This window comes from Arachis ipaensis, chromosome B10 (assembly GCF_059453495.1).
Source record: "Arachis ipaensis isolate K30076 ecotype BB chromosome B10, ASM5945349v1, whole genome shotgun sequence".
NCBI classification, from domain to species: domain Eukaryota; kingdom Viridiplantae; phylum Streptophyta; class Magnoliopsida; order Fabales; family Fabaceae; genus Arachis; species Arachis ipaensis.
In genome coordinates this window covers 111,663,292-111,683,673 of record NC_142435.1, presented here as the reverse complement: position 1 = coordinate 111,683,673, position 20,382 = coordinate 111,663,292, and the positions used below count along the sequence as shown (strand labels likewise).

The window sequence follows — 20,382 nt, the reverse complement described above, 5'->3', positions numbered from 1 at the left end:
GAGATTAGCTAGTCACGTTAGACTTTCTCCCTATTTGTTGGAGTTGACGTAATGAGATAAATTCTTGTTTATATTTGTGACATGATTAATTAGTCTTGTTTGACATTCTCCCGATGTGTGAGTTAACTAAATAAGATGAATTAATCATGCATGACTAGGATAGAAAGCCTATGACCTCAATCCATTGCCATGAATGTCTCTCTTTATTAATTGCTTTCTTTAATTACTTGCTTAATTTACTTTCTTGTCATTTATTTTCTTGTCCACTTATCAACCAAACCCCCCTTGATCTTCATAGCCAATAATTGATCACTTCATTGCAACTCTTCGTGAGACGACCCGGAGTCCAAAATACTCCGGTTATTTCTTATTTGGGGTTTGTTCTTTGTGACAATCAAATTTTTGATTGAGAGGATTGTTTGTTGGTGTAGAACTATACTTGCAACGAGATTTCAATTGTGAAATTCTATACCGACACGACAATTCCCTTCTATCAAAATGGCGCCGTTGCCGGGGAGTTGCACTGGTGTTATATTGTTGGCTATTGTGAATATTGTGAATATGTTTGCCTTTTGCTTATTTGTTAGTTTTTGTTAGCCTTAGGACTAGTTGCTTATTTTTGTTAGCTTTTGTTTTTATTTGCTATCATGAATTCTCATCACTTTGGCTATGATTTTGGCTCAAATTATGTTGTAGGAAATGGGGACTATAATGACAATACGCATCAAGGATGGAACAATCAAAGATGGGAGGAGCCTCAAGGGATTGATCAACCTTCTTGGCAACAACCCCCTCCGGATTCTTATGGGTATAACTCTCATCCTAATGCATATCAATCTAATGGATATGGGGACCCTTATTATGATTGTCAACAACCACCACCATATGCCTTTGAACCACCTCCTCAACATGATTTTGAACCACCTTACTCACAAGCCCCTTTTCACCAACCACCTCTATATGACCCCAACCCATATCCACCATACCAACCACCTTGTGAACCATATGAACCATATGAAGAACCACCCCAATTCCACCACCAATACCCTCAAGAACCACCACCTCACTACCCTTACCAAGATGAATCACCTCTCATATATGATAACTTTCAACCACATAATGAATTTCCCTTTTCACCACAACCCTCCAAGGAAGAACACCCACATCCATCCATCAAAGAGTCAATGGATCATCTCAAGGAAGAAATGGATCGGCTTCAAGCAATAATCCATCAAAAGGAGCAAGAGGAAGCCCAAAGGAGGAATTATGAAGCTATTGAGGCTAACCTTGCCAAAATTAAAGCCAACTTGGACTCATGGGACTCATGCAACAAGCAAAGCATCTCCACGGATGAGTGTGAGAAATCAACCGAAGAAAGGAGCATGAAGGAGATTTTAGAATCTCAACATGAGGACAAGGAGATGGGGTATGTCTTACAACAAGTGGAGGAGGGAGAGATTGTTAAAGAAGAAGAAGTGGTTGAAGAGTTAGAGGAAGTTGAACAAGAGGTGAATTTCAAACTTGAGAACACTTCCACACCAAGTAACATTGTTGATGATTTTGTGGAAGTTGTTGAACCCTCTTCCATTGGGCTTGACATGGAGATCAAAGAAGAAGATGCACAACCTCTCATGCCCTTGGTGAGAAATAAAGAAGAAATTGAATTGGAAGCAAGCCACCAAGAGGAAGAGGTTGAAGTTAAGAAAAGTTGTAAAGAGGTGGAGGTAATCAAGGAAGAATACAAGGGAGTGGAGCTTGAAAGATCATTGGAGACATCCCTTCCTAAGTCACCATCCAATACAACATTCAAGTGGGTAAAATTCTTATCCCTAAGCTTCACATTCTCACTTGAATATGGTTTGATTGAAAATGATGGTCAACTTAGAGCTCTTTGTGGAGTTAAGAGTAAGAGAGAGTTGTGTAGTGGTTGGAAACATTACTCTAAGTTCATAATGGTTGCATGCTCAAATTTGAATGGAAATGGTTGGTGTAGAACCAAATTTCATGGGTCTAGGAAGTTGTTTGGAGGCTTCTTTGAGAATTCCAAGGCTAAACCACCCAATTAGAGCTATGATGATCAACTTGAAGATGGGTGCAAAAACAAGATTTGGGATCTGGGAATATATGAGGATCAATTTTGGGAGCTCATATCTTGGGAAGAATCTCACCCAAGCTTGGTGGAAATGGTTGGAAATTCTGACAACCAATTGAGGAGCAAGCATTCTTGGAAGATCAAGGATGAATACAAGCATAAGCCACCATGACAAGGAGCCTCCCAAATGTCCAACTTAAGGACTTAAACTAAAAGTGCTAGGTGGGAGACACCCCACCATGGTAAACTCTTTCCACTCTCTTTTAGATTTGGTCAATAAGTGATTGGAGTTGCCATTGTAGGTAGTTTTTCTTATTTTATATACTCTTATGCATTTTGCTTTTGTTGGTAGGTTGTTTATTGCATTCATGCTTTGCTTAGAATAGTTGTAGTTAGATTGCATTTTGCTTGTAGTATAAGTTTTGTTTTTAGTGTATTTGAAAATTTTTCAAAAACAAAAAAAAACAAAAAGATTTGTTGTTAAATTTGAATTTTGCTTGCTTTAGAATGTTTATAGATTAGGAGAGTATTAAATTCTGTGTTTGTGCTTCTTTAAAAAAAAAAAAAATGGGAATCGGCGCCCAAGCGCGCAGTGCGCGCGCACGGGTGGTGCATATCACACTCCTGGTACAAAAACCAGAGAGTTGTGCCCACTTTATGCCTACTTTGTGCCAGGTGATCCGCGCGTAAGCATTCATGGCACGCGCACGCGCCGATTGTCCCTGTCGCATCCGCGCCTTAGCACGCATGGCGCGCGCGCGCGGATTGTTTTTGCTGCCTCCGCGCCCAAGCACGCATGGCGCGTGCGCGCGGATTGTCCGTGCTGCATCCGTGCCTAAGCACGCATGGCGCATATGCGCGGATTTGCACCATGTTTTTCTCCTTTCTCCTTTATCCTTCTTTCTTCTTTCCTTTTTCTTTCTTTCTTCTTCCTCTCTTGAAAAAATTTTTTTCTTTCTTTTAAAAATATAAAAAGAAAAAAAATTATTATTAAAAAAAATTAAAAATTTTTTTTTCTTTTCTTTTCTTCCATTTTCTTTTATTGCATTTCCTTGTTTTCATGCATTGCATTTTAATTTTATTTTTTTATTTTTTTTGTAACTTGTTTTTCCTTTTATTTTCTACGTTTCTTATTTTAATAATGGTGTTGGATTCTTATATTCAATTGTTGAGAATTTCTTGGTTAATCTTGGTGCTTTGTGACTTGTTTGACATTAATTGTAATATTTGCTCTACACAAAAGATTAGTGCTTTAGTCCTTCCTAACTCATGATCCTTTATTTTTATACCTTATTATCGTTGAGTTAGGATGGGACCAAATGCTCTCATGCTTATCACTAATCTTGTTCGTGTCGATTGTTGATTAAGCTTGATGCAACATGTTTTTCATCTCATGTACCTATGCTTTGACTTCACTCTTGCATCAAGTATTAATTGATATGCCCTTTACCTATATTGTTTCTCACTTACATGCGTAGCTAACATGTGGTGAGAACCTTACTCTTATTTAGCATTAGCCCCTGCCTATGTTCTACTTGCTTCGCTATCTTTATTGTAGGCATAATTTTCTTTCTTTTTCTTTCCTTTTAGGTTGGCCACCAAGAAGGAAAAGAATGGAAGGGCTTCTAAATGGGGCAACAAACAAGTTCACCCGCACAACCTTTTGAAAAAAAATCATCAGTTGTAGCAACCCGTCCACCTTGCTCTTCTTTGCATGCACCGAGGACGGTGCAAATTTCTAAGTGTGGGGAGGTCGTCCGACCGACCTCCATGGGTAACAACTTCCTTTTTTAACACCAAATTTTAATTTTTGTCATTGTTAGATTAGTTGTTGCATTGCATGATAGGTTGCATGATAGTTAAAATTTGTACATATTTGAGCAATTTTTTTTATGTTAGGACTACTTGGTTAGGGTGATGATTTCTTTTCCAAGAAAACTGTTTTTAGGGCACCCCACCAATTTGAAAAAAAAAATTTTGTGACAAACTTGCTTGAAGAATTTATTTTGGAACATGGTTTTTGAGCTAAGAACACAAGCATGTGAATTTTGAGCTTAATTGTGTGGTTACATCATATAACCACTTATTTCCATTCTTGTGTGCATTGTTCTCTTTCTATGATTGTAATCTTTGATTTGTTTGATTCTTTATGTCCATTATTCCATGTATACATGCATTTATATGATTGAGGCCATCATTTCATTTAGCTCACTTATCCAAATAACCTACCTTTCATCAACCATTGTTAGCCAAATTTGAGCCTATTTAATCCCTTTTGTTCTTAATTATAGCACATCATTACCCCTAAGTGAAAAATAATAAATGTCCTTAATTTGGATTTTTGATTAGCTTAGGCTAGTGAAAGTGTTTATCATTTGGGTATGGGAAACTTGGGACATTGGTTGAGGTAAAAGTGTAATTTTTATTTCTGTTAAAAATATTGGGAATTGGGTACATATTCATGCACTATATGTAAAACCATATGCATTGATACATTTGTATATACTAAAAAAAATTTGATAAAAAAAATGTATAAAAAAAATAATAAAAAAAAGAAAAATATATAGGAAAAGAATACAATAAAAAGGGGACAAAAATGCCCCAAAGTAAAGTTCAATAAAAATTAATGCATATGGAATGTGAATTAAAGAGGATGCATGAGTATGTGAAAAAGTAGGAATCATGGGTAGCTAGGTTGTTTATTAGAATTGTATAGGTTGTTACATGTGTTAGGTGAGAGCTTAGGCTAATCAAAGACACAAATTTCAAGCTCACTTGACCATATGCATCCTTACCTTTACCCTAGCCCCATTACAACCTATGAATAAGTCCTCATGATGAATGTATGCATACATTGAATAATTGTTGATTGTTAGAAGAAAAACAAATCATAGAAAGCATGATTAGAAGAGAATTGAGTGATCGACCCTATACACTAGAGCGACTAGAGCGGATACACTTCCGGTGAGGGTTCGATGCTCAATTCCTTGTTTCCGGCTTTCATGAGCGTTCTTTTTGCAAGTCTACTTGTACTTCATTTTTATATTTGAATTGGTAGGATTCGTGAGTCGTCATATGACCTTTGCCCTACTTGTTCATACATGCTCTTGGAGATTGATTATTTTTAACCAAGTAGGTAGAATCATTTTGCATTTAGTTGCATTCTTATAGTTTAGGTTGCATATAGTTTATTTACATTGAATAAATGTTGATACCCTTTGTTCTCTCTTGATTTTAGCATGAGGACATGCTTAGTTTAAGTGTGGGGAGATTTGATAAACCCCGATTTCGTGGTTTATCTTGTGCTTATTTTGGGGGATTTTATCACCTTTTCTCACATTTATTCAATGAAATAGCATGGTTTTGTAATTCTCTCTTGATTTGTGCTTAAATGTGAAAACATGCTTTTTAGGCCTTAAAATAGCTAAATTTAACTCACTTTAATTCCATTCGATGCCTTGATATGTTTGTTGAGTGATTTCATATTCATAAGGCAAGTATCGGATGGAAGAAATGAGGAGAAAAGCATGCAAAGTGGGAGAGCTCATGAAGAAATGAAGGAACTGTAAAGCTGTCAAGTCCGACCTCTTCGCACTCAATCGACCATAACTCGAGCTACAGAGGTTCAAATGAGGCGGTTCTAGTTGCGTTGGAAAGCTAATATCCGGGGCTTCGAAATGATATAAATTTTGCCATATGTTGCTTCGCGTTCAGGAGCGCGCACGCGCACTTTGCAGCTCATTTTGGGCCACTTTTATGAAATCGCCCCCAGCGATTTTACACTTCGCCGATGCTGTCTGTGGCCCACTTTTATGAAATCGTCCCCAGCGATTTTACAGCTCATTTTGGGCCCAATCCAACCCATTTCTGATGCTATTGAACCCAAGGATTGAAGGGGGAATGGAGGCAAGTAGTCATAGTTTTAGTTTTCATCATGTTTTAGGGTAGAATTCTAGAGAGAGAAGCTCTCCCTTCTCTCTAGAATTTAGGGTAGTTTAGGTTTAATTTTCTTAAATCCAAGTTTTAATTCTTGTTTTGATTTAGTTCCTCCTTTTTAATTTCTTGTTGTTACATCTCTACTCTTCTATTTTTACTTGTCATTCCCTTTATTTTGTCCTCTTTTATGTTTATGAACAATTGTTGGATCTTAATTTTCTTTAATGCAATTTTATGTTTGATGTTGTTTTTATTGTTGATTTAAGTTGAGATTTTACTTTCCTTGCAAATTGTAGTTGGTAGATTTTACTATTTCTTGCCATTTATTATGCTTTCCTTTTATGCCTTCCAAGTGTTTGATAAAATGCTTGGAAGGATGTTAGAGTAGATTTTGAGCATTCTTGGCTTGGAAAGAGTGATTGGGTAATCTTGAGTCATGAAAACCCAACTTATGTTGGTGATCTAGAGTTGTTAGCTAGTATTGTTTCCATTGATGCTAACCTTTTGCTAATTAAATTAGTGAGTTGATTAGGACTTATGGAATATTGTTTCCATTGACGCTAATCTTTTGCTAGTTTAATTAGTAAGTTGGTTAGGACTTTTGGATTGATATTAGCTAGTCTCGTTAGACTTTCTCCCTATTTGTTGGAGTTGACGTAATGAGATAAATTCTTGTTTATATTTGTGACATGATTAATTAGTCTTGTTTGACATTCTCCCGATGTGTGAGTTAACTAAATAAGATGAATTAATCATGCATGACTAGGATAGAAAGCCTATGACCTCAATCCATTGCCATGAATGTCTCTCTTTATTAATTGCTTTCTTTAATTACTTGCTTAATTTACTTTCTTGTCATTTATTTTCTTGTCCACTTATCAACCAAGCCCCCCTTGATCTTCATAGCCAATAATTGATCACTTCATTGCAACTCTTCGTGAGACGACCCGAAGTCCAAAATACTCCGGTTATTTCTTATTTGGGGTTTGTTCTTTGTGACAATCAAATTTTTGATTGAGAGGATTGTTTATTGGTGTAGAACTATACTTGCAACGAGATTTCAATTGTGAAATTCTATACCGACACGACAATTCCCTTCTATCACCCAAACCTGCTCCTTCAGGTTCTCATAAGCAGCATTTACGCTGCCTACTTGGTGACCCTGGAGCTTGGCATAATCAGCTCAGGCAGACTCTAAATCATCCCTGAGACGCATCATTTCCCTATAAGTCGTGACGTAGCTCTCCTTGTGCTTCAACGCCGTGTCTTCAGCCAACTTCGCAGAAGCCGCCAAGGCAATAGAACTAGCCTTTTCACCTTCCAACTCTTTCTCCAACTTGGTCACCTTCACCTCAAGCTCCTCCTTCAAACCCTTCATCCGATCGAACTCCAACTTGGCCTTCTCCATAAAGGCCTTTGTAGCGTGAATGGGAAGATCCTGGACAGTCCGATATAAAGCCCCCCATGTGTGCCATCTTGATACTACTTCGAGTAATAAAATTCAGATGGCGAAGAAGAGAAACATCGTCAGTAGGGACGGTACCATAAGGACCGATGTGCTGGTCGACGAACTCAACAGCATCGAATTCAGGGGTATCAAGGTTAAAGGGCTCAGCTGTCTTCTGCTTTTTCGGAGGAGGAGCGCCAGAGGTAGTGAATGAAGCCTGTGGAGGGTCCACCAAATGAACCCGAGGAGTAGGGATCATCCTCCTCGGTCCAAGAGAGCTCGGTACGGATGGCTTCGACTGAACCTGAGAGGACCCCTCCCTGGCCACCTTCGCCGAGATGTTCTGAGCAGCAGTAGCTTTTCTCGCCTTCTTAAAGGCCTTCATAGAGTCACTGTTTTTCACCATCTCTAAAAAAAACACAAAGATTGTTACAAATTAAGAGAAAAAGAATAAAGCTCGACAAAAAGGAAACAAAACAAAAACAAGATAAGACAACCACTACCTAGCTCAGCTCGGAGAAGCGAAGGATCCCCTAAAAACCTTTTTGTGTCAAGATAAGGAGGTTGTCTGCAGTTCTCCTCCAACACGTTAACAAAGGCCTGTTCGACCTCATCCAACATCTCCCACGTATACCTCGACACTACAACATTCTTTTGCCACTCTAAGAGAAAGGCGGGCTCGTCGTTCTCATCCAGAAAAAAGGGACGAGCTCCTTCAACAGCTCGAACCTTAAAGAAATAATTCTTGAAGTCTCTAAAAGACTCATCATACATCGAAAAAACTTTCTTTCCTTGGGCAGACCGAAAAGAAACCCAGGAAGCTTTCTTTTTGGCAAAAATCCCAGGCTTAGTCAAAATGAAAAGGTAAAGAAAGAGAGTTTGAGAGGGCTTAACATCCAATTCCTGACACAACAACTGGAAAATCTTAACAAAATCCCATGAATTTGGATGAAGTTGGGATGGAGACACATTGCATGACCACAACAAATTGGTTTCAAAGGGAGTAAAGGGAAAAGTAATACTCATTTGACTAAAAAATAGTCATAGGCATAAAAGAAAGGACGTTCTCCCTGGACTAAAGTCGGGAAACAGACCCTCTCATCAGAATCAGGTGCTACTAGCTCATAATTTTTCTCCTGCTCCCGATTACTACAAATTCTGTGATGTTTTCTCAGCTCCACACAGAATTCAGAATTTACCACAGAAACACACATCAACACGAGGGAGTCCAGCCAGTTCGACATACCCTCAGGGACTCTGAAAGAGGTCTCGACAATATTTTTGCGAGACGACATGGGTCAACTAGTCCTACAAACAAGAAAGAAAAATAGATTACTAACCAAAAAATAGCCTGGGCGATATCAAAACAACTCGGACAACATGATCCAGAGCAATACAAACAGTAAAAGAAAAGCCCCAAGACACCCAGCAAGGCCCAGGGGCATCCTTTGGAGATAGTAACACAGAGCAAAAGACTCAAGAAAACCTACAGAAACTGAAACAACCTAGCAAAAGACTCTAAGCAAAAAGACGCAAGTCAGAGCAAGACCACCAAAAAGACCATCGTTCTCTACAAAGCTATCACAACAGAGAAAAACTCCCTCCCAATCAACACTCCGAAGAGAAAAAAGGATTGCTAAAGCTACCTCGCAACTACAGTCTCAGTCTACAAAGAACAACCAAACAACAAATATACCAAGGAAAATCATCAAAGATGCAACCTTTCCCAGAAACAAACAAGCCATTATCCCACAGAAGCCACAAAATCAGGTAGTAATACAGAAAAAATGCAAAGCCCTAAGATTAGCCCTAATCATCAGAAGAAATACCAAAGCATACATAAGCCAGAAAGATACATCACAATGGCAGGCAGGCACCAAAACACGAAAAGGTTCAAGCTTTTCAAACAATGTAATCAAGCAAAAATTATACTTTTATGAGGGAAGTAAAAGAAACAAGAAGCCAACCTAAAGAAAAAGGAGAAAGCTCTGAAGAAAGTTGAAAGCCGGAGCGACAAATCTGGAAAACGCCTCTCAAGCAAAGCACCAGCAAAGTACCAAACAAGCGTCGCAGAGAAAAATGCGAAAATGCAAAACAGAAAGACAGAGAGAAAAGAGGGGAAGTTACAGAGAAAGAGAAAACCATTTTTTGAGTGTAAAATTCAAAATAAATGAAGAAGAGAAACGGGGCATTAAAATCAATTAATGAGGATATTAAATCCTCGCGCATTCCCAAGACAAGAACGCTAAACACAAAAGCGCACGCTTTTAGAAGAAAACGAAGAGGAAAATACTTCACATTCGAAAGCTTCAATGAAGTCGACAAAATGCTCGAGTTCAGCCTCACCAGAGAAGGATCGAAGTCCTAAAACTAAGACTCGACCACAAAAAGGACCGAGCTCGAGCAGGGGCACTGTTCATACCCTGGGTCGAGCTGTCCGACCCGGGATGTTTTAGCGACAAGACGACCGACCTCTTCAGGTCAGACTATCCGACCTCTTCTCAAAGAGCTCGGCCAAATTGCCAGGAAAGCCCAATAAAGAGCCCAGATAAAGGAACACGACCCAAATCCAAAGGCAGCCCAAAGCCTATAGAGATAAGGGCGGTTCCCTTAAAGATAATATGACCTTGCACAAAGATAAGATAAGATAAGATAAAATAACTATCTTATCTCCAGAAAGGTCACTCCACACCATTATAAATACACTGGAGTACCCAGCTATAACTCATACTCTGATTCTACTAAAAAACTTGCTTAATACCCTTGCTAACTTAAGCATCGGAGTCCTTTTCAGGTACCACTACCCTCCGGTGACGAAGGATCAACAGCATAGCCAGTCCAACAAGTTGGATACAACCGTTTTGGCCACCATCTACCAGTCGGACACGTCAGCTCCGACCAGCACAGAAGATCTCGTCTAAGATCAGTCTACAGTTTCAGGTAACCCTCGGAACAGTTGTTTTATCTGGGACATCTCCGATATGGACTTTTTCTATCTCGCCTTCAGGTTGTGGACGAAGTTCTTCCTGCCCTCGAACTCCCTCGAGTTCGATGGTGTGGATTTCTTCTACTTTGCCTCTGAGGTTCAGACTTTTGTTGTAATAGCGGTGCGCTATTTTTTGGTCTGCTTTTATCGTAGCGATCCCTTCTGTGGTTGGAAACTTCATGCACAGATGTGGAGTCGAGACTACTATGCCGAGCTGATTTAGTGTTGTCCGATCTATCAAGGCATTATAGGTTGTACTCACGTCGACCACGATGTAGTCTTTGTTGAGCGTCCTTGACCGGTTTCCTTTTCCAAAGATTGTGTACAGTGAGATGTATGCAAGTGGTTAGATTGGAGTGTCTCCTAGCCCAAATAAACTGTTCGGATATGCTCTTAGTTCTTTTTCCTCTAGGCCGAGTTTGTCGAAGGCGGTTTTGAACAATATGTCAGCCGAGCTTCCCTGGTCCACCAGTGTGTGGTGGAGATTAGCGTTGGCCAATATGATAGTGATGACCATGGGATCATCATGTCCCGAGATGATGCCAGCTGCGTCCTCTTTAGTGAAAGTGATAGTAGGGAGGTCGGGTGCTCCTTTTCTTCCTTCGACATGATATACTTCTTTAAGATGTCTTTTGCAAGATGATTTGGAGATTCCTCCTCCTGCAAATCCTCCATGTATCATGTGGACATGTCTCTCCGGGGTACGAGGTGGTCGTTCAGTTCGTCCGACCTCTTCGTCCCTTCTTCTTTTTTTTAGCTCATCTGTTTTGCTGGCTAAGTACCGATCTAGTCTCCCCTCTCTTACCAATTTTTCTATGACATTCTTCAAATCGAAGCACTCGTTGGTGGGATGTCCATAGATTCAATGGTATTCACAGTATTCTGTCCGATTTCCTCCTCCTTTCTTGCTTTTGAGTGGGCGAGATGGGGGTATCTTTTCAGTATGGCATACTTCTCGATAGACATCTACAAGAGACACTCGAAGAGGGGTGTAATTGTGGTATTTCTTGATCTTTTCTCCATGCTGATCTTCTTTTCTCTTGGACTCTTTATCCTTATCTCGGGAGGAGTAGGAGAATCCGGACTTTGAGGTCTCTCCTAGTCGAGAGTTTTCCTCCATGTTGATGTATTTCTCTGCTCGTTTTTGCACTTCATTCAGAGATGTGGGATATTTTTTCGATATGGAGTGACTAAAAGATCCCTCTCGTAAGCCATTGACGAGACCCATAATGGCTGCTTCTGTTGGCAAACTTTGTATGTACAGACATGCTTTGTTGAATCTTTCCATGTAGCTGCAAAGGCTTTTCCGATCTCCTTGCTTGATCCCTAATAGGCTTGGGGCGTGTTTAGTTTTGTCCTTCTGGATGGAGAATCTGGCTAGAAACTTCTTGGCTAAGTCGTCAAAGCTTGAGATGGACCTAGGGGGCAGATTGTCAAACCATTTAATTGCTGTCTTCGTTAAGGTAGTCGGGAAGGCTTTGCATTAAATTGCGTCTGAGGCATCGGTGAGATACATTCTACTTTTGAAATTACTGAGATGATGGCTGGAATCTGATGTGCCGTCATACGGAGTCATGTCAGGGGGTTTGAAGTCTTTTGGTATTTTGGCCTTCATGATCTCTTTGGTGAATGGGTCTTGGTCTTTGCGGGGGCTATCTTCGTGGCTGGCTCGAGTTGTTTTAGCTTTGAGATCGGCTTCAAGCTTTAGGAGCTTGTCTTCTAATTTTCAGCGTCGCCTAGCTTCCCTTCGTAGGTCTCTCTCGGCTTCTCGTTGATATTCGACCTCTTTTTCGAGTTGTTTTAGGCGATATTGAAGTGCCTCCATGACTCCTGTGTTTGGTGAATTTTTGTCTTTGTTAGGCTGAGAAGCATCGTCTGGTGTGACATCTGTGTTCTTATGTGGTGTTATGTTTTCCAAATCAAAATTGTGGTCATTGTCAAGGTTGTCCGCCATGATGATGGGATAACTTCCAGGTTCCCCGGCAACAGCGCCAAAGTTCCGAGGGTTACCTGAAACTGTAGGTCGATCTCGGATGAGATCTTCTATGCTGGTCGAAGATGACGTGTCTGACTTGTGGGCGGTGGCCGAAGATGTCGTGTCTGACTTGTTGAACTGGCGATGCTGTTGATCCTTTGTCACCGGAGGGTGGTGGTACCTGCAAGGGCCTCCGATGCTTAAGTTAGCAAGGGTATTAAGTAGGTTTTTTGTAGAATCAGAGTATGAGTTATACATGGGTACTCCAGTGTATTTATAATGTTGTAGAGTGATCTTTTCTGGAGATAAGATAGTTATCTTATCTTATCTTTGAGTGAAGTCATCTTATCTTTAGGGGAACCGTCCTTATCTTTCTAGGCTTTGGCTGCTTTTAGATTTGGGCCGTGTTCCTTTGTCTGGGCCTTCTTGGGCCTCTGTAGTGATTTGGCCGACCTCTTTTACAAAGAGGTTGGATAATCCTGGTCTAAACAGGTCAGTCGACTTGTCGTCAATCAGCCCGGGTCGCACATCTTGGATTCGGGCATGAACAGTAGTTAAGTTCAATTATATCTTCTAACTTGCCATAATATGGCAAATTTGCTTGTCTCATATTTCTATCAGCAATACTTGCAATGCAGGGTGTGATAGAGACTAAGAATAATCCACTATTTTGTGTCTTAAGACCAAATTCTCTAGTCAAAGTTCGAAATCTATACCCATTGATGTCATAAACAGAAAATCTCTTTGCATTCATCATTGGGCCTCGTGCAAGAAACTTTATATCAGTTGACATTTCGTATGGATTATCTAAATTCACACTCTACGAAGTAAAACAAAAAGTATCCGTCAAGATTATTTAGTTGACTAATATACAATGTATACTTTATAAAGTATGAATTTTCACTTACCAATGCTTGAAACCAATCAACAAAGTCTTTATTAACTTTATTTTCTATCTCTGTAGGTGAGAGTCTTCTTCCTTTTAAAGTTCTCCTAATGTGGTCTCTAAAGGCGTTGATATATAGTTTCACACCTTCGCGATTGTAAACCACATAACGATGAGCTTGCAACTTCTCTATTTTAGTTAAATTGAAGTTTGAATGACCTCCATGTGGAGTACCTAACTTGGGCAAGACTGAAGACATTTCATAAGAGGGATCATAACAAAGACGACTAGGCCTGTTAAATCTAGTCTCCATGTCATCAATATACCGAGAACAAAAAGTACGAGACTCTTTAGCTAAATAACCCTCAGCAATAGAACCTTTTGGATGTGCTTTATTTCGTACAAAGGACTTCAAGTGTCCCAATTTCCTATATGGATGAATTGTCAGTGTACTACAATTTCATCAAATGATTTTTATTTTAAAAAGGGAAAGCATTATTGTACCTTTCGATGGGATACATGTATCGGTAATGGACTGACCCCCAAGTTTTGCTTCCTCAACAAGATGGACTGTTAGATGCACCATAATGGTAAAGAATGATGGAGGAAATAACATTTCCAAATGGCAAAGAGTAATCACAATGTGATCTTGGAGCTTATCAAGTTCTGTACAACTTAGACTCTTACCACAAAGAATTCTAAAAAATGAGCAGAACTTAATTAAAACTGAGGTAACTTGGTTTGGTAGCACATTACGGATTGCTAGTGGCAGCAACTGCTCAATCAAAATATGACAGTCATGACTTTTAAGTCCAATGATTTTTTGTTGTGCCTCATCAATACATCGAGATATATTACTTGAGTAACCATCGGGCACCCTAACATTCTTCAAAGTTGCAAGAAAGACCTTTTTAGCATCTCGTGTTAGTGAATACAAAGCAAGGTGATATTTTTCATTATCATCTGGCCAAAGATCACGCCTTATCCCCATGTCTTGTAGATCTTTTCGGGCATTGAGATTATCTTTTGCTTTAGATTTCTCATTGAGCAAAGTATACAAAATATTATCGCATACATTTTTCTCAATGTGCATAAAGTCAAGGTTATGACGCAACAAGTTGGTTTTCCAATATGGAAGTTCAAAAAAGATGCTTCTCTTTCTCCACTGCATAGTTTCCTGCCTACCTCTTTTTCCTTTCTTGTTCAACTTTTCTTTCTTCTCGAATGTAACATCAAGATTTTCTACTTGTGCTAGAATTTCAGATCCTGATAATTTAGCCAGGGGATCACGTTCTTTTGTGTGTCCATCAAAATGAACTCTACTTAACCTGAATCGATGTTGTCTACCAAGAAAATGTCGATGACCTATATAACACCATTTTTTACTATGATTAAGATAACAAGGTTTTACATCAAAATTATAAGTTGGGCAAGCCAAACCAGTATATGTGTTCCATCCAGAGAGCATGCTTAGGCCAGGAAAATCACTAACTGTCCATGTAAGAGCTGCATGAATCTTAAACATTTTATGTTCTGATGCATCATAAATTTTCACACCCTCATCCCATAATTCTTTTAACTCTCTGACAAGTGGTTTAAGATATATGTCTATATTATTTCCGGGACTATGATTGCCTGGTATAACCATTGACAGGATAAAGAAAGTATGTTTCATACACATCCAAGGAGGAAGATTATATGGAATCAGAAACACAGGCCAAATGCTATTAGTAGAACTCATTGATCTATAAGGATTGAAACCATCACTAGCAAGTCCTAAGCGAACATTTCTAGGTTGCAATCCAAACTCTCTGTGTGTCAAATCAAAAGTCTTCCACGCCTCACCATCCCTTGGATGCACCATTTTGTCATTTTCTCCCTTCGTTGTTGCATGTCATAACATATGCTCTGCAGTTTTACGACACATGAACAATCTTTGCAACCTTGGTTTCAACGGAAAGTATCTCAAAACCTTGGCAGCTTGCTTTTTCTTCTTCTTCTTCTTAGAATTCCACCTAGAAGCACCACAATGACTGCATGTTTGTTGGATGTTGTTTGGGTCTTCATCCTCGAACAACATACAATCATTGGGGCAAGCATCTATCTTAACATAGTCAAGACTTAGTTTTCGAATTAGTTTCTTTGCCTGATCAAAAGTCGTAAGCAAATTCACACAACTAAAAGCATCCCTTACCAAATCAAGTATCATGGTAATGGCCTTGTCACTTAGTCCACACAAGACTTTAATATGATACAATTTGACTATGAATTCTAGCTTTGTGAAGTCGCTTCCTTCCTGTAGCTTTTGATTGCCTTCCTTGAGAAACTCATTAAAGTCTCTACAATTTTCTCTTGGCTCATCGTTTACAAAATCTTCCGTGCCTGAATCTTCACTGCTCTCCTAATCCATATGTATCCAGAAAGCATCATTTACCATGTTATCTAGGGGATGTTCAGTTGCCAATGTCTCGCGCATGACATGTGCACTTGTTGAGAATTCGGTTACTTCTTTCTCGCCATGAAAGTTCCATACAACATAATTCTTAAGGAATGGTTTGTAAAGTAAATTATCTCTAACATCTTTTTGAGCATGCCATTTGCGAAACCCACAACTTGGACATGGACATATTATCTTACTATTCTCAATTACTCTATGTTGAAATGCAAAATCCAAGAAGTTTTTTAGACCGACTATGTATTCATCTGAGTTTCGTGGCTTAGCAATCCAAGATTTATCCATTGTTTCTAGTTAAACTTCAAGTAGAAAAAAAATTACTAGACGTGTACTACTAAAAAATATATATGGGACTTCTAACATAATAAAATACAAAGCTATAATTGACTTCTAACATATTTAAAACAAAACAGGATATAATTATTATCTTACCTCAACAAGCGCTTGTTGAAAAGCAATAGCAAGAAACTGGTGAGAGAAAAATTAGTACCCACTTTAATCCCAAAAATAGAAGAAACCTAAGCAAATGCATAATAAAATCAGAAATAAAATCAGTACCCAGTTCAATATTGAATTTTCCAAGCTAGAGTAACAACTAGTCCTCAAACTCAAGAATAAAAGCATCAGTTATTAAGTACAACATAACTATGATAGATAAATAAGCATAGATATAGAACAAGAATAATGAATTAAGGGGAAAACAATATATGAGGTTGAACTCACTTTAGCTATATAGATAGAGTTGGGAGATATGCTTTTACATTACAGTTGTATACGATCTCAAGCAAACAAAAGCAGTAAAAAAAGGTTTTAGACCCAGCTTTCTACCTTTTCTCTCAATCTTTTAATTCTATACTACTAAATTAAAAATCCAAAAAACATTTGTTTTGTGTTCAACAACTCGGCCTCTCTAACAAAAAAAGCTAGCATAAATGATTATGGATCAGGACATGTTCAACCTAATAGCATAAATGATTCTCACTTATACTTAATTTTCTTTCTTAAAATACTCTTCAACATATATATTATATTTTTTAAAATAACATTATACATATGTTATTGCGACAAGCATCTAATAAAAAATACTAGTGCTTGTTAATACTTAATACGCTAAGATAAAAAAGTTCTAGTTATGAGAGGCATAAAAATTAAGTATAACGGTACACTAATATAGTTAGTAATAGAGGACTAAAGAATATCGAGCATTATCCCAACAAGTCGAGTTAGCTATGATTAAGAAAGGTGATGCAAGTGGAAGAAAGATAAGACACAGTGTGTATAAAATAAGAAGAATATGCTGGTAAAAAGAACTTCTAAAGTCCTAAATGAAACTGATTATCACCTTTCAAAATATTATAGAAAAGGAAAATGTACTTCAAAATGATGCAACCAACCAATCAATTCCTCAGTGCAATTTCAGCAGGAGACTTTAAGCTCCTTCAATTAAAGCTGGTTCTGATTGTTATAAATAAAGTTGAGGTAATTTAAAATGATAGATAAAATTAGTAGAAACACAACTTAACGCTCTAACCACATCTAACTAGAGGAACATAGCTCATATATAAGAGATAATGAACATCTAGTTATGAGTTACATCTAGTCTCCATTGATTCTCACTCATTTCTTAACCTGTCACAAAAAATTATTATTAAGTTACAAGTTTTTTACGAATGAAGTTACAAAATTGACAAATGTTACAAATTCTCTCTTACAAATTCTTATTCTCAAATCTCAACTGCTAATCCTCTAATACCAACGTATTTGTTGTGAATAAAGGTGCATAAGTTCACAACAGATTTGTTAATAGAATTAATTTGAAATTTTATTTACACAAGGCATACACCAGTGTGGTCTACTGGCAACCCAGCCTAAAGAATGGAACCAAAAAACCCACTTGCATTTAAAGCCAAACAAATAATTAAAACTAATATTAAAAATGATATCATAATTCTTATCTTACCTCAACAAACTTTGTTCAAAAGCAATAGCAAGAAATTGGTGAAGTATAAAATTATGCCTCTGTTATTATTATTATTAGTGGCTATCTTCTCATATGAGATCTGCTCTATTAAATAAATACTATTAATTAATAACATCATCAGCACTAACAATTAATGAAATTAAAATCATGTAAGAAGGAAACAAACAAAAAAGTAATAAGAAGAAATAAAATGATTATTTTTATCTTCACATGATTTCTTCTGCCGAAAGAATTTTGTTTGGAGTCCCTCAACAATTTCTTCAAAAAATAGTTACAATTATATCACTTGTTGGACCTAATAATTAACAAAGTAAAATCTCAAATCCTTTGTCCCATGTTGAGAGAAGAATAACAATATAGAGCTTCTAAAGAAAACAAAATTAAGTAACATTCAAACCATATTTAATAAGTTAATATACTCCATATTGTAATATTCAAACCATTATTCATTCTTTGACTTACCTCCAATTTTAAACATATAAACAACACATCTCGTAAACACAGTCAAAATGGTATTAGTCCAAACCATGAGTTACCACACATGTGTCCATTAACCAAAGAAAAAGGGACAACATATAATTATTATATAATAAGATTTAACTAACAAATTATCTTATAACAGTGTATAATATAGCTTATGAAAACAAGCAGCAACTTTAAAAGTTAAAATTGCCCTGTAAACACACTGGGATGGGGATGGGACCGATGGAAGCAAAAAAGCGCGCATGCTAATATCCCAAGATCCTCAGGAAAATGTTGATAAAGAGCAAGGCAAGATGATAAGGTAAAGGAATCTTAGAGATGGCGACTCCTTTGGCATCTTTCAGTGTCCCTGACACACATTATGAGATTGATTGAGAAATAGTTAAATGTATGTCGTTCTGACATCTATAGACATGCTTCATGTATTTTCATAAGAGAAATCATCTCAAGGGTAACATAAATAAAACCAATCATTCAATTCAAAACCTTCACTAGAGTAGTTGTAAGTTGAAGCTTTAAATTAAACAAGTGTCTATGCTCTAAATTTGTAAACATTAGGTGTAGTAGTAACTAACATAACCTCCAAAATCGGCTGAGTTAATAAGATAATTGCATTGAGACTTTAGTAAAGAAAACAAAATTAAGTAACATTAAACAAAATAACAATGATCTTCCTTGTAGAAAAAAAACCTCATGAAAAAGAATCAAATAATCGAGAAGTGATTGAAATTGAAGAAACAAATATGGCTGGCATTCTTTCCAATTCCTGTTTGTTCGAACAATGCAATCCTGAAATATAATAAACAACACAATCCTAAAATATATTCCATTAGAAAATAAACTAATATAATATAATTCTAATATTTTTTTATCAATTATCATGTCTTTCCTACCTCGTTTCCAAGATTTCTTATCAACACAAATGAAAAAGAATAAAAAAAAATACAGAACAAGAGGGAGTATCAGTACGAAAGTTGCATCAGAACTGAGGAGGTGAGAATTTATTGTTAACAAAGAAGAAATATCAACAAATTAATTGGGAAGAAGAAGAAAAAGAAGTACCAGCAGCAGTTCAAAGAAGAAATTGGAGTGAGAGAAAGCAGCATTGAAGAAGAAACTCAGGAATGAACATATCTGAAAATGCGTTGTACCACGGCAACTACGGTGGCATCGACGGCAGAAACTGTGGTGACAACGGTGGTGGAAACTGCGGTGGCAGCAGTGGCAGCAACGACAGTATAGAGAAGAGAACTTATCTAAAAACGCGTTGACAGAAGAGGTGGCTCGATCCAGAAGCTCTCTACTGCAATGAACATGGCAGTGGTAACGGCACCGGCAATGAAAACGGCAGCAGAAACGGCAGCGAAACTAGCAGTAGAAAACCTAGGATTCCATACCCACTCTCTCAGCTAACTAAACACCTTTCATTTCGGGAATAAGGAAAAATGAGATTTGTCTCCTAAATTTTGAATTTTAATTAATTATGGGTGGGGGTTTTTAAAATTGCCATAAATAAAATATATTGTGGAGGTTTTTAGAAACCTCCACCAAAATATTCCCTCAAATAAATATTAATCTTGTTGTGTCCATTGTGCCATAGCCATACATATTTCTTAGGCTTCATTTGTTTTCTGGTTTGAAACTAAAATTAAAGGATTGAAAATCATCTGTTTCTTAGGCTTCATTTGTTTGGTGATTATAAATTGAAACTCATCTGTTTCTTAGAGTTCCTATTAAGTTGTTTTTGGCTTACATTTGCTATTGAATTGCCACAAAAATTAATTTCTCAGATGGCTCCTCCCCCAGTAATGTTCTTTCGATTACTATTATTCCTTTTTACAATTAGTTTTGTTAATTCGCTATCATATAATTTTTTTTCATTATTTGTTCTATGTCACTTGATTGTTGTGTGCAAGAATATATATTCTTGCATAATATAAATTAGGTGATATTTTATCAAACAATGGTATGGTCCCTTATTTTTCTTAACTATTTTTAAATAATTTGTAATTTAATGAGACAATAACTATAACTTAAAATTCTGGTTGATTATCAATGAAATTTATGATGAATTTTGTTATTTATTATGATTGCCTTTTGTTATTTATTGCCTTTTGTTTATTTTATCTCATTAGGATACA

The 20,382-nt window shown here is 37.4% G+C and overlaps 1 pseudogene; it reads right to left on the bottom strand.

Moving 5' to 3' along the window:
* The window catches only part of LOC148581320 (uncharacterized), an 88,936-nt pseudogene extending 72,874 nt beyond the window's left edge, over positions 1–16,062 (bottom strand).
* Between the last annotated feature and the right edge of the window lie 4,320 nt (positions 16,063–20,382).